Genomic DNA, 12500 nt, shown 5'->3' on the forward strand with positions numbered 1-12500 from the left:
AAGGTAAGCATTCTGCTTTACATCCAGTACATAACTAATATTTCAGTCGTCTGACGTCCCTCCTTAGTAAATGATGCAGGACCACATACATAGATGATACATACTGTAAACTGGGGAGGACAGTGTGAACCGCACTCGACCCAGTCACCCTATCTCACAGTCCACTCCGTGTGTAACAAAGCGAAAGCACCAAAGCACTAGCGTTCAACAACATCCATTTTATCCTCGCTGCCACAGGACACTATCCAAAGAACGACAAGAGGAACGTGACGTCCACTAATAAGACACAATGTCTCACATCACCCGCAAACAACGCAGCTCAAATCAGCCAGCAACACCCACAGTGGTCCACCCAGTATCAACACAAGACGCAACGCCACGCCACAACACAAAAGGTACAAGTAATAAAATACCCTTTGGCCACACCCCTGGTAAAGACATCGAACCAACCCACCACCTGACACCAGCCAAACGTACATCCTGATTTGACACATCTCTGGCAACCTTACCCACGTTGGCCCCTAACCTAACCCACGTTGGCCCCTAACCTAACCCACGTTGGCCCCTAACCTAACCCACGTTGGCCCCTAACCTAACCCACGTTGGCCCCTAACCTAACCCACGTTGGCCCCTAACCTAACCCACGTTGGCCCCTAACCTAACCCACGTTGGCCCCTAACCTAACCCACGTTGGCCCCTAACCTAACCCACGTTGGCCCCTAACCTAACCCACGTTGGCCCCTAACCTAACCCACGTTGGCCCCTAACCTAACCCACGTTGGCCCCTAACCTAACCCACGTTGGCCCCTAACCTAACCCACGTTGGCCCCTAACCTAACCCACGTTGGCCCCTAACCTAACCCACGTTGGCCCCTAACCTAACCCACGTTGGCCCCTAACCTAACCCACGTTGGCCCCTAACCTAACCCACGTTGGCCCCTAACCTAACCCACGTTGGCCCCTAACCTAACCCACGTTGGCCCCTAACCTAACCCACGTTGGCCCCTAACCTAACCCACGTTGGCCCCTAACCTAACCCACGTTGGCCCCTAACCTAACCCACGTTGGCCCCTAACCTAACCCACGTTGGCCCCTAACCTAACCCACGTTGGCCCCTAAACCTAAGTTACGCTGCACCTTAACCTAAGTTACGCTGCACCTTAACCTAAGTTACGCTGCACCTTAACCTAAGTTACGCTGCACCTTAACCTAAGTTACGCTGCACCTTAACCTAAGTTACGCTGCACCTTAACCTAAGTTACGCTGCACCTTAACCTAAGTTACGCTGCACCTTAACCTAAGTTACGCTGCACCTTAACCTAAGTTACGCTGCACCTTAACCTAAGTTACGCTGCACCTTAACCTAAGTTACGCTGCACCTTAACCTAAGTTACGCTGCACCTTAACCTAAGTTACGCTGCACCTTAACCTAAGTTACACTGCACCTTAACCTAAGTTACACTGCACCTTAACCTAAGTTACACTGCACCTTAACCTAAGTTACACTGCACCTTAACCTAAGTTACGCTGCACCTTAACCTAAGTTACGCTGCACCTTAACCTAACTTACACTGCACCTTAACCTAACTTACACTGCACCTTAACCTAACTTACACTGCACCTTAACCTAAGTTACACTGCACCTTAACCTAAGTTACACTGCACCTTAACCTAAGTTACACTGCACCTTAACCTAAGTTACACTGCACCTTAACCTAAGTTACACTGCACCTTAACCTAAGTTACACTGCACCTTAACCTAAGTTACACTGCACCTTAACCTAACTTACACTGCACCTTAACCTAAGTTACACTGCACCTTAACCTAAGTTACACTGCACCTTAACCTAAGTTACACTGCACCTTAACCTAAGTTACACTGCACCTTAACCTAAGTTACACTGCACCTTAACCTAAGTTACACTGCACCTTAACCTAAGTTACACTGCACCTTAACCTAAGTTACACTGCACCTTAACCTAAGTTACACTGCACCTTAACCTAAGTTACACTGCACCTTAACCTAAGTTACACTGCACCTTAACCTAAGTTACACTGCACCTTAACCTAAGTTACACTGCACCTTAACCTAAGTTACACTGCACCTTAACCTAAGTTACACTGCACCTTAACCTAAGTTACACTGCACCTTAACCTAAGTTACACTGCACCTTAACCTAAGTTACACTGCACCTTAACCTAAGTTACACTGCACCTTAACCTAAGTTACACTGCACCTTAACCTAAGTTACACTGCACCTTAACCTAAGTTACACTGCACCTTAACCTAAGTTACACTGCACCTTAACCTAAGTTACACTGCACCTTAACCTAAGTTACACTGCACCTTAACCTAAGTTACACTGCACCTTAACCTAAGTTACACTGCACCTTAACCTAAGTTACACTGCACCTTAACCTAAGTTACACTGCACCTTAACCTAAGTTACACTGCACCTTAACCTAAGTTACACTGCACCTTAACCTAAGTTACACTGCACCTTAACCTAAGTTACACTGCACCTTAACCTAAGTTACACTGCACCTTAACCTAAGTTACACTGCACCTTAACCTAAGTTACACTGCACCTTAACCTAAGTTACACTGCACCTTAACCTAAGTTACACTGCACCTTAACCTAACTTACACTGCACCTTAACCTAACTTACACTGCACCTTAACCTAAGTTACACTGCACCTTAACCTAAGTTACACTGCACCTTAACCTAACTTACACTGCACCTTAACCTAACTTACACTGCACCTTAACCTAACTTACACTGCACCTTAACCTAACTTACACTGCACCTTAACCTAACTTACACTGCACCTTAACCTAACTTACACTGCACCTTAACCTAACTTACACTGCACCTTAACCTAACTTACACTGCACCTTAACCTAACTTACACTGCACCTTAACCTAACTTACACTGCACCTTAACCTAACTTACACTGCACCTTAACCTAACTTACACTGCACCTTAACCTAACTTACACTGCACCTTAACCTAACTTACACTGCACCTTAACTGTCACATGTAACGTCACAGGAATGTAGCTTTGCCTAACAGCAACCCTCTGAACATAGTTCACTGCTTGGATCCTCTGGTGTCATGTGTATTTCTCGATGCCATGGTGCGTACCCTCACGTAAATGTCTTTCGAGTGTTGCGTACTTTCTACACAGTCCCGCTAACCACTGGAAGGGTGTAACGCTACAGAACGACTATCGCCCTCCCCTCCTGCCCTTCCAAGCTGGTCGGTCAGGCGTTTGTTTGTGAAATGAGCCTTGCAGCTGTTCAGTTGCATTCGGTTGTCGATGCAGTCAGTGTACGTTGTGGTACGGCCTGTGTGGACTGTCCGCTGATGTACGCGTAACCCACACTGATCATCCGTCGTTACGTACTGAGTGACATAATGTGGCACATGCTTGACCGTACACCGGCTGCGCCCTACAATGGCGAATCATAAGGGCCATATGTTGTGCACGATGCTACTTGTCTCGTCTCCCCATTACAGCGAGATTGCACTGTTTTACGCCGTACAGACATGTGGTAGGTACGGACGAAAGTATTGCATGTTGGCCCCCCTCCCTCTGCCGGGAATCAGCGTGAGCCGTCTGTTGATGTAGCGACGAGGGTTTTCCTATTTAATCGTATTGCCCCACACAACATGATACCACGGTGGACCGCGTTCCACATCTGCGACATGCTACAGAGGCCGGTTGACAGTCGACCGCGCAAGGGACATTGCACACGTGCGCGGACCATCTTCCACGTGTTCTCTCGTGTACATGCCGTAGTGTGTATGTGGGCTGATGTAGCGTGTCGTGACACATAACATGCAGGCATGCCAGAATCGTAGATTTCGCAAATGTAGATTGACGTATACGTTTGCTGCCAAAGATCCGCAAATGAACTGGAAATCAGTTGTTGAGCGGTTGTTCGCGCTGCAGGTGCATCGGTGATAGCGACGATCGGTACATCTGTGAACCGGTTGTTTCGGCGGTACCCGCCATGCCCCCGAACCTGAGTTGGCCATGTGGGTATGAAGCGATACGAGGCTGTGGCTTGGTGGGACAGTCCCCGGCCGGTGAGGGGGGGCCGCCCGGCGTGCTGGCCGCGCGCTGCGTGAGCGCACGCACTACAGCCGGCTGGTGGGGGGCGCCCAGTGGCAGGAGCGCCGGCCGACGGGCCCGGCTGGCGTCCCAGCTACGCGCCGGCGCACCCGGCGCGCGGCGCCAGGCGGCCAAAGTGGGTTCTGCCGAGCCCGGTGCGAAGCGCGGTGGACATCTGCAGTGTGCTGGTCCGATTGCGGACTGTGTGCGTTGAGGATGCGCCGCCGCCCGGCACTCGGCGTCGCGACGCCGTCTGCTGCTCGGTCGCCCCCGGCGGTTCTCGCAGGTGGTTTGTATCGCAGCTCTGCGGACGTGTTGGCGCGTGCGCTGTGCTGGGAGAGTTCGCTTCTGCACCCAAGTGGGGCTTTGCCCTTCTGTGGCGCTGGCGTTGGAGCTGCCGGTCACCGTAGGTGGCGCGTGTTGTTTCCCGCCGGCAATGCCACGACAGCACGCTCCCGGGCCTCTGTCGGCAGCGGCAGGCTCAGTTGGGAGCACGGGTGTTCGCACTGAAAGCGTCTACTCGCCTATCTCCGGGCGATTGCGCCTCTCTCGAACCCGACCAAGTACTTAGGACGGCGCTGCGCGCCGCCGGGACCTGAGAGGGTTTCGAGGTGTATCGTGCAGGGGAGCTCAGCCTCCTCCTGTTTGCAGAATAATTGAGCGGACGCTTGCGTGTTCGCGCGGGCCCTCGGGACACACTCCCGGGCGGCCGGCTGCTCAGCTCTCGTTGACGCAGCTCCCTGGTTGATCCTGCCAGTAGTCATATGCTTGTCTCAAAGATTAAGCCATGCATGTCTCAGTACAAGCCGCATTAAGGTGAAACCGCGAATGGCTCATTAAATCAGTTATGGTTCCTTAGATCGTACCCACGTTACTTGGATAACTGTGGTAATTCTAGAGCTAATACATGCAAACAGAGTCCCGACCAGAGATGGAAGGGACGCTTTTATTAGATCAAAACCAATCGGATTGGCTCGTCTGGTCCGTTTGCCTTGGTGACTCTGAATAACTTTGGGCTGATCGCACGGTCCTCGTACCGGCGACGCATCTTTCAAATGTCTGCCTTATCAACTGTCGATGGTAGGTTCTGCGCCTACCATGGTTGTAACGGGTAACGGGGAATCAGGGTTCGATTCCGGAGAGGGAGCCTGAGAAACGGCTACCACATCCAAGGAAGGCAGCAGGCGCGCAAATTACCCACTCCCGGCACGGGGAGGTAGTGACGAAAAATAACGATACGGGACTCATCCGAGGCCCCGTAATCGGAATGAGTACACTTTAAATCCTTTAACGAGTATCTATTGGAGGGCAAGTCTGGTGCCAGCAGCCGCGGTAATTCCAGCTCCAATAGCGTATATTAAAGTTGTTGCGGTTAAAAAGCTCGTAGTTGGATTTGTGTCCCACGCTGTTGGTTCACCGCCCGTCGGTGTTTAACTGGCATGTATCGTGGGACGTCCTGCCGGTGGGGCGAGCCGAAGGCGTGCTTGCGCGTCCCGAGGCGGACCCCGTTGAAATCCTACCAGGGTGCTCTTAGTTGAGTGTCTCGGTGGGCCGGCACGTTTACTTTGAACAAATTAGAGTGCTTAAAGCAGGCAAGCCCGCCTGAATACTGTGTGCATGGAATAATGGAATAGGACCTCGGTTCTATTTTGTTGGTTTTCGGAACCCGAGGTAATGATTAATAGGGACAGGCGGGGGCATTCGTATTGCGACGTTAGAGGTGAAATTCTTGGATCGTCGCAAGACGAACAGAAGCGAAAGCATTTGCCAAGTATGTTTTCATTAATCAAGAACGAAAGTTAGAGGTTCGAAGGCGATCAGATACCGCCCTAGTTCTAACCATAAACGATGCCAGCCAGCGATCCGCCGCAGTTCCTCCGATGACTCGGCGGGCAGCCTCCGGGAAACCAAAGCTTTTGGGTTCCGGGGGAAGTATGGTTGCAAAGCTGAAACTTAAAGGAATTGACGGAAGGGCACCACCAGGAGTGGAGCCTGCGGCTTAATTTGACTCAACACGGGAAACCTCACCAGGCCCGGACACCGGAAGGATTGACAGATTGATAGCTCTTTCTTGATTCGGTGGGTGGTGGTGCATGGCCGTTCTTAGTTGGTGGAGCGATTTGTCTGGTTAATTCCGATAACGAACGAGACTCTAGCCTGCTAACTAGTCGCGTGACATCCTTCGTGCTGTCAGCGATTACTTTTCTTCTTAGAGGGACAGGCGGCTTCTAGCCGCACGAGATTGAGCAATAACAGGTCTGTGATGCCCTTAGATGTTCTGGGCCGCACGCGCGCTACACTGAAGGAATCAGCGTGTCTTCCTAGGCCGAAAGGTCGGGGTAACCCGCTGAACCTCCTTCGTGCTAGGGATTGGGGCTTGCAATTGTTCCCCATGAACGAGGAATTCCCAGTAAGCGCGAGTCATAAGCTCGCGTTGATTACGTCCCTGCCCTTTGTACACACCGCCCGTCGCTACTACCGATTGAATGATTTAGTGAGGTCTTCGGACTGGTACGCGGCATCGACTCTGTCGTTGCCGATGCTACCGGAAAGATGACCAAACTTGATCATTTAGAGGAAGTAAAAGTCGTAACAAGGTTTCCGTAGGTGAACCTGCGGAAGGATCATTACCGACTAGACTGCATGTCTTTCGATGTGCGTGTCGTGTCGCGCAACACGCTACCTGTACGGCAGTAGCCGTGCGCCGCGTGCGGAACCACGCGTGCCTCTCAAAACTAGCGCAAGTGGTGTTGTGTGGTACGAGCGCTGAAGCTCTGGAGCGGCTGGCCTGCGGCACCTGGCGCCTGGCGCCGGTTTTGAATGACTTTCGCCCGAGTGCCTGTCCGCTCCGGTGTGGAGCCGTACGACGCCCATCGGCCGTCGGGCCGTTGGACACAAAGTAATGGAACAGGGGCCGTCAAACGCCTCAGTCCCGCCTCTGCAACTGTCTTGAAAGAGACGGTGGAGAACTGAAAAGATAAAGATCACCCAGGACGGTGGATCACTCGGCTCGTGGGTCGATGAAGAACGCAGCAAATTGCGCGTCGACATGTGAACTGCAGGACACATGAACATCGACGTTTCGAACGCACATTGCGGTCCATGGATTCCGTTCCCGGGCCACGTCTGGCTGAGGGTCGGCTACGTATACTGAAGCGCGCGGCGTTTGTCCCGCTTCGGGCGCCTGGGAGTGTCGTGGTCGCCTGTGTGGCCGGCCGCGTCTCCTTAAACGTGCGATGCGCGCCCGTCGCCTGGCGGTTCGCATACCGGTGCTTTCTCGGTAGCGTGCACAGCCGGCTGGCGGTGTGGCGTGCGACACCTCGTACAACGACCTCAGAGCAGGCGAGACTACCCGCTGAATTTAAGCATATTACTAAGCGGAGGAAAAGAAACTAACAAGGATTCCCCCAGTAGCGGCGAGCGAACAGGGAAGAGTCCAGCACCGAACCCCGCAGGCTGCCGCCTGTCGTGGCATGTGGTGTTCGGGAGGGTCCGCTACCCCGACGCCTCGCGCCGAGCCCAAGTCCAACTTGAATGAGGCCACGGCCCGTAGAGGGTGCCAGGCCCGTAGCGGCCGGTGCGAGCGTCGGCGGGACCTCTCCTTCGAGTCGGGTTGCTTGAGAGTGCAGCTCCAAGTGGGTGGTAAACTCCATCTGAGACTAAATATGACCACGAGACCGATAGCGAACAAGTACCGTGAGGGAAAGTTGAAAAGAACTTTGAAGAGAGAGTTCAAAAGTACGTGAAACCGTTCTGGGGTAAACGTGAGAAGTCCGAAAGGTCGAACGGGTGAGATTCACGCCCATCCGGCCACTGGCCCCCGCCCTCGGCAGATGGGGCCGGCCGCCCGCGCGGAGCAATCCGCGGCGGGGTCGTGTCCGGTTGCCTTTCCACTCGCCGCGGGGTGGGGCCGTTCCGGTGTGCGGTGGGCCGCACTTCTCCCCTAGTAGGACGTCGCGACCCGCTGGGTGCCGGCCTACGGCCCGGGTGCGCAGCCTGTCCTTCCGCGGGCCTCGGTTCGCGTCTGTTGGGCAGAGCCCCGGTGTCCTGGCTGGCTGCTCGGCGGTATATCTGGAGGAGTCGATTCGCCCCTTTGGGCGCTCGGGCTCCCGGCAAGCGCGCGCGGTTCTTCCCGGATGACGGACCTACCTGGCCCGGCCCCGGACCCGCGCCGCTGTTGGCTCGGGATGCTCTCGGGCGGAATAATCGCTCCCGTCAGCGGCGCTTCAGCTTTGGACAATTTCACGACCCGTCTTGAAACACGGACCAAGGAGTCTAACATGTGCGCGAGTCATTGGGCTGTACGAAACCTAAAGGCGTAATGAAAGTGAAGGTCTCGCCTTGCGCGGGCCGAGGGAGGATGGGGCTTCCCCGCCCTTCACGGGGCGGCGGCCTCCGCACTCCCGGGGCGTCTCGTCCTCATTGCGAGGTGAGGCGCACCTAGAGCGTACACGTTGGGACCCGAAAGATGGTGAACTATGCCTGGCCAGGACGAAGTCAGGGGAAACCCTGATGGAGGTCCGTAGCGATTCTGACGTGCAAATCGATCGTCGGAGCTGGGTATAGGGGCGAAAGACTAATCGAACCATCTAGTAGCTGGTTCCCTCCGAAGTTTCCCTCAGGATAGCTGGTGCTCGTACGAGTCTCATCCGGTAAAGCGAATGATTAGAGGCCTTGGGGCCGAAACGACCTCAACCTATTCTCAAACTTTAAATGGGTGAGATCTCCGGCTTGCTTGATATGCTGAAGCCGCGAGCAAACGACTCGGATCGGAGTGCCAAGTGGGCCACTTTTGGTAAGCAGAACTGGCGCTGTGGGATGAACCAAACGCCGAGTTAAGGCGCCCGAATCGACGCTCATGGGAAACCATGAAAGGCGTTGGTTGCTTAAGACAGCAGGACGGTGGCCATGGAAGTCGGAATCCGCTAAGGAGTGTGTAACAACTCACCTGCCGAAGCAACTAGCCCTGAAAATGGATGGCGCTGAAGCGTCGTGCCTATACTCGGCCGTCAGTCTGGCAGTCATGGCCGGTCCTCGCGGCCGGCCGCGAAGCCCTGACGAGTAGGAGGGTCGCGGCGGTGGGCGCAGAAGGGTCTGGGCGTGAGCCTGCCTGGAGCCGCCGTCGGTGCAGATCTTGGTGGTAGTAGCAAATACTCCAGCGAGGCCCTGGAGGGCTGACGCGGAGAAGGGTTTCGTGTGAACAGCCGTTGCACACGAGTCAGTCGATCCTAAGCCCTAGGAGAAATCCGATGTTGATGGGGGCCGTCATAGCATGATGCACTTTGTGCTGGCCCCCGTTGGGCGAAAGGGAATCCGGTTCCTATTCCGGAACCCGGCAGCGGAACCGATACAAGTCGGGCCCCTCTTTTAGAGATGCTCGTCGGGGTAACCCAAAAGGACCCGGAGACGCCGTCGGGAGATCGGGGAAGAGTTTTCTTTTCTGCATGAGCGTTCGAGTTCCCTGGAATCCTCTAGCAGGGAGATAGGGTTTGGAACGCGAAGAGCACCGCAGTTGCGGCGGTGTCCCGATCTTCCCCTCGGACCTTGAAAATCCGGGAGAGGGCCACGTGGAGGTGTCGCGCCGGTTCGTACCCATATCCGCAGCAGGTCTCCAAGGTGAAGAGCCTCTAGTCGATAGAATAATGTAGGTAAGGGAAGTCGGCAAATTGGATCCGTAACTTCGGGATAAGGATTGGCTCTGAGGATCGGGGCGTGTCGGGCTTGGTCGGGAAGTGGGTCAGCGCTAACGTGCCGGGCCTGGGCGAGGTGAGTGCCGTAGGGGTGCCGGTAAGTGCGGGCGTTTAGCGCGGGCGTGGTCTGCTCTCGCCGTTGGTTGGCCTCGTGCTGGCCGGCGGTGCAGGATGCGCGCGCCTGCGCGGCGTTCGCGCCCCGGTGCTTCAACCTGCGTGCAGGATCCGAGCTCGGTCCCGTGCCTTGGCCTCCCACGGATCTTCCTTGCTGCGAGGCCGCGTCCGCCTTAGCGTGCTCCTCCGGGGGCGCGCGGGTGCGCGGATTCTCTTCGGCCGCCATTCAACGATCAACTCAGAACTGGCACGGACTGGGGGAATCCGACTGTCTAATTAAAACAAAGCATTGCGATGGCCCTAGCGGGTGTTGACGCAATGTGATTTCTGCCCAGTGCTCTGAATGTCAACGTGAAGAAATTCAAGCAAGCGCGGGTAAACGGCGGGAGTAACTATGACTCTCTTAAGGTAGCCAAATGCCTCGTCATCTAATTAGTGACGCGCATGAATGGATTAACGAGATTCCCGCTGTCCCTATCTACTCAGATCATTACAACCAATAGACTATACGTAGGCTATAATGCAATATCCGTCAAGGACTATACTGCCCTTGCTAAATGTACCAAATGTCACGATTACGGACATGTTGCAAAATACTGTAGCTTCCTAAACCCAGTATGTGGGAATTGTGGAAGCGATAAGCATGACAAAACAAAGTGCGACAAAGAAACGCCCACCTGCATCCCTTGTAAATACCGGAAACGCGCCTGCAACACTCCCGGTAAGGAGTGTGCAACCTATAAAATAATGATACAGCGGCTCATACAGAGGACAGACTATGGCAACGCGCTATAGAGTCACTCGAAAATCACCGAGCAAACAGTTGCGAGATGCAGGTCGGTGGCGGAAGCTTAAGGAATCACAGGAATCTCTGCCCTCGGTGGTCGACGAGCGAGAGGAGGAGTGGAAGGTCTATTCTGTCTTAGTTCCAGACGTGCAACCGGAGATGCGGGACTTCTCCTGCCAGGTTGGGTCCTTCCTGGCCATTAGGAGGAGTCCTCCAGGAGATCCGGCGACCGAGCAGACCAACTTGGAGTCTACCTCTTCACAGAGTGGGGGCTTTCTCACGCGCAAGGAGGGAGAGACCTACACACTTCCTGTTCCGACAGAGCGGCCGGAGTCGACGGATTTCTCCTGTCAGGTCGGGGGTTTCCTGGCCACAGGGAGGGGTCATCTAGGCTTCCGGGAGGTGGCGGTGACCGGCGGGGCGGCTTCATCCGCCGGGAGCGGGGGTTCCCGCTCGTCCTCGGGGGCGGAGTCGTCGTCGGCTGCCACGCCAGTCTCTGCAGCAGAGCACCAGCAGACTCCAAAAATGACGCAAGAGGATGTTGAAACAATTCAAGTTGGAAAAATGTACACTCAGTGTCCACCAGGAGACACATACACCATTTGTGAAGAAACGTTAAGACTGTCAAGACTGGAGGAACCCACAGCCCTAAACGCGGCTCTGAGGCAGCTGGTGAGGGTCGGGCATCCTCGCGGAGAGAGGGTCACATTCCCGGCACTGGAGGATGCAGACTGTATTCATCTTGCCGCGTTAAATATTCCCACAGACTTCGAAAAATTACAAGACTTAGTGTCAAAATTATATATCAGACGGGGTCGGGAGTTTGATATTGACAAGACCTATAAAAACATGGTCAAGATGCACGGCAGGATTGGTTTTGATCCTGCCCAGGTATGGCCTGATAGCCATTTCTACACCAGACATCCGGACTAAGATAAAAGTCCTGCAAATAAATGCTATGAGGAGCTCCCTCGTAACTCAGGAGCTCCGAAAGATAGCGGAAGAAAAGAACATCGATGTTATGCTAATTCAAGAGCCAAGCTCTGCCTCCGGCAAGGTCACAGGCTTTCCCGTCACTGCCCAGGTAATATCAATGGGTCCAAATCCCATGTCAGCAATTGTCATTTACAACAAGTTAATTAAAACCACTGTCTTGACACAGTATTGCACCTCCCATGTAACGGTTGTGGAGATAAACTTTTATAATACATTTTGGTATATAATCAATATATACTGTCAATACAGGGATCCAATCAATATTTATCTTGGGCAGTTATCTACAGTATTGCGAGCCCTAGCAGGCAAAGCAATAATAATAGCAATGGACAGTAACGCAAAATCCCCCCTATGGCACAGCCAAGTTCAAGATCAAAGAGGACAGGCACTGGAAGATATAATTATGGAACATAATTTAAATGTTGTAAATCTCCCCGGCAACCCTCCTACCTACAGGAGCAGAGCTGGGGCAGCGTCCTTTATTGATGTCACGCTCTGTACAACAAACATTGTGAATACTATTCAAAATTGGCAGGTCAATGACAACATTACCACCAGTGATCATAACGCTATTGAATTTACGATAGCATCACAAGTGGAGCATGTGCCAGAGGGGTGGACAATGCAGTACGACTACGGGAGAGCAGACTGGGACCTGTTGGAGGCGGAATTTCATCCTCCGGAGCTGGGAGACGGTCCTTTTGAAGTGGAGGAGGCCGTAGGGGCCTTAATTGTCTCAATCAGGGCGGCTTTGGCCGCGGCAATACCAACGCGAAGGCGCTTCATACGAAA

The 12500-nt window shown here is 53.7% G+C and overlaps 2 non-coding genes and 1 pseudogene across 2 annotated transcripts; all 3 read left to right on the forward strand.

Moving 5' to 3' along the window:
* The first annotated feature begins 4858 nt into the window (after nt 1-4858).
* Nucleotides 4859-6751, forward strand: LOC126333653 (small subunit ribosomal RNA). Its single transcript, XR_007564313.1, has one exon. It is a non-coding gene; the product is annotated as a small subunit ribosomal RNA (ribosomal RNA).
* A 355-nt stretch (nt 6752-7106) lies between these two features.
* LOC126333652 (5.8S ribosomal RNA) lies at nt 7107-7261 on the forward strand. Its single transcript, XR_007564312.1, has one exon. It is a non-coding gene; the product is annotated as a 5.8S ribosomal RNA (ribosomal RNA).
* Nucleotides 7262-7449: 188 nt separating this feature from the next.
* LOC126333654 (large subunit ribosomal RNA) lies at nt 7450-10525 on the forward strand (annotated as a pseudogene).
* Nucleotides 10526-12500: the final 1975 nt, after the last annotated feature.

Source organism: Schistocerca gregaria, unplaced genomic scaffold (assembly GCF_023897955.1).
Source record: "Schistocerca gregaria isolate iqSchGreg1 unplaced genomic scaffold, iqSchGreg1.2 ptg001621l, whole genome shotgun sequence".
Lineage (NCBI taxonomy): Eukaryota > Metazoa > Arthropoda > Insecta > Orthoptera > Acrididae > Schistocerca > Schistocerca gregaria.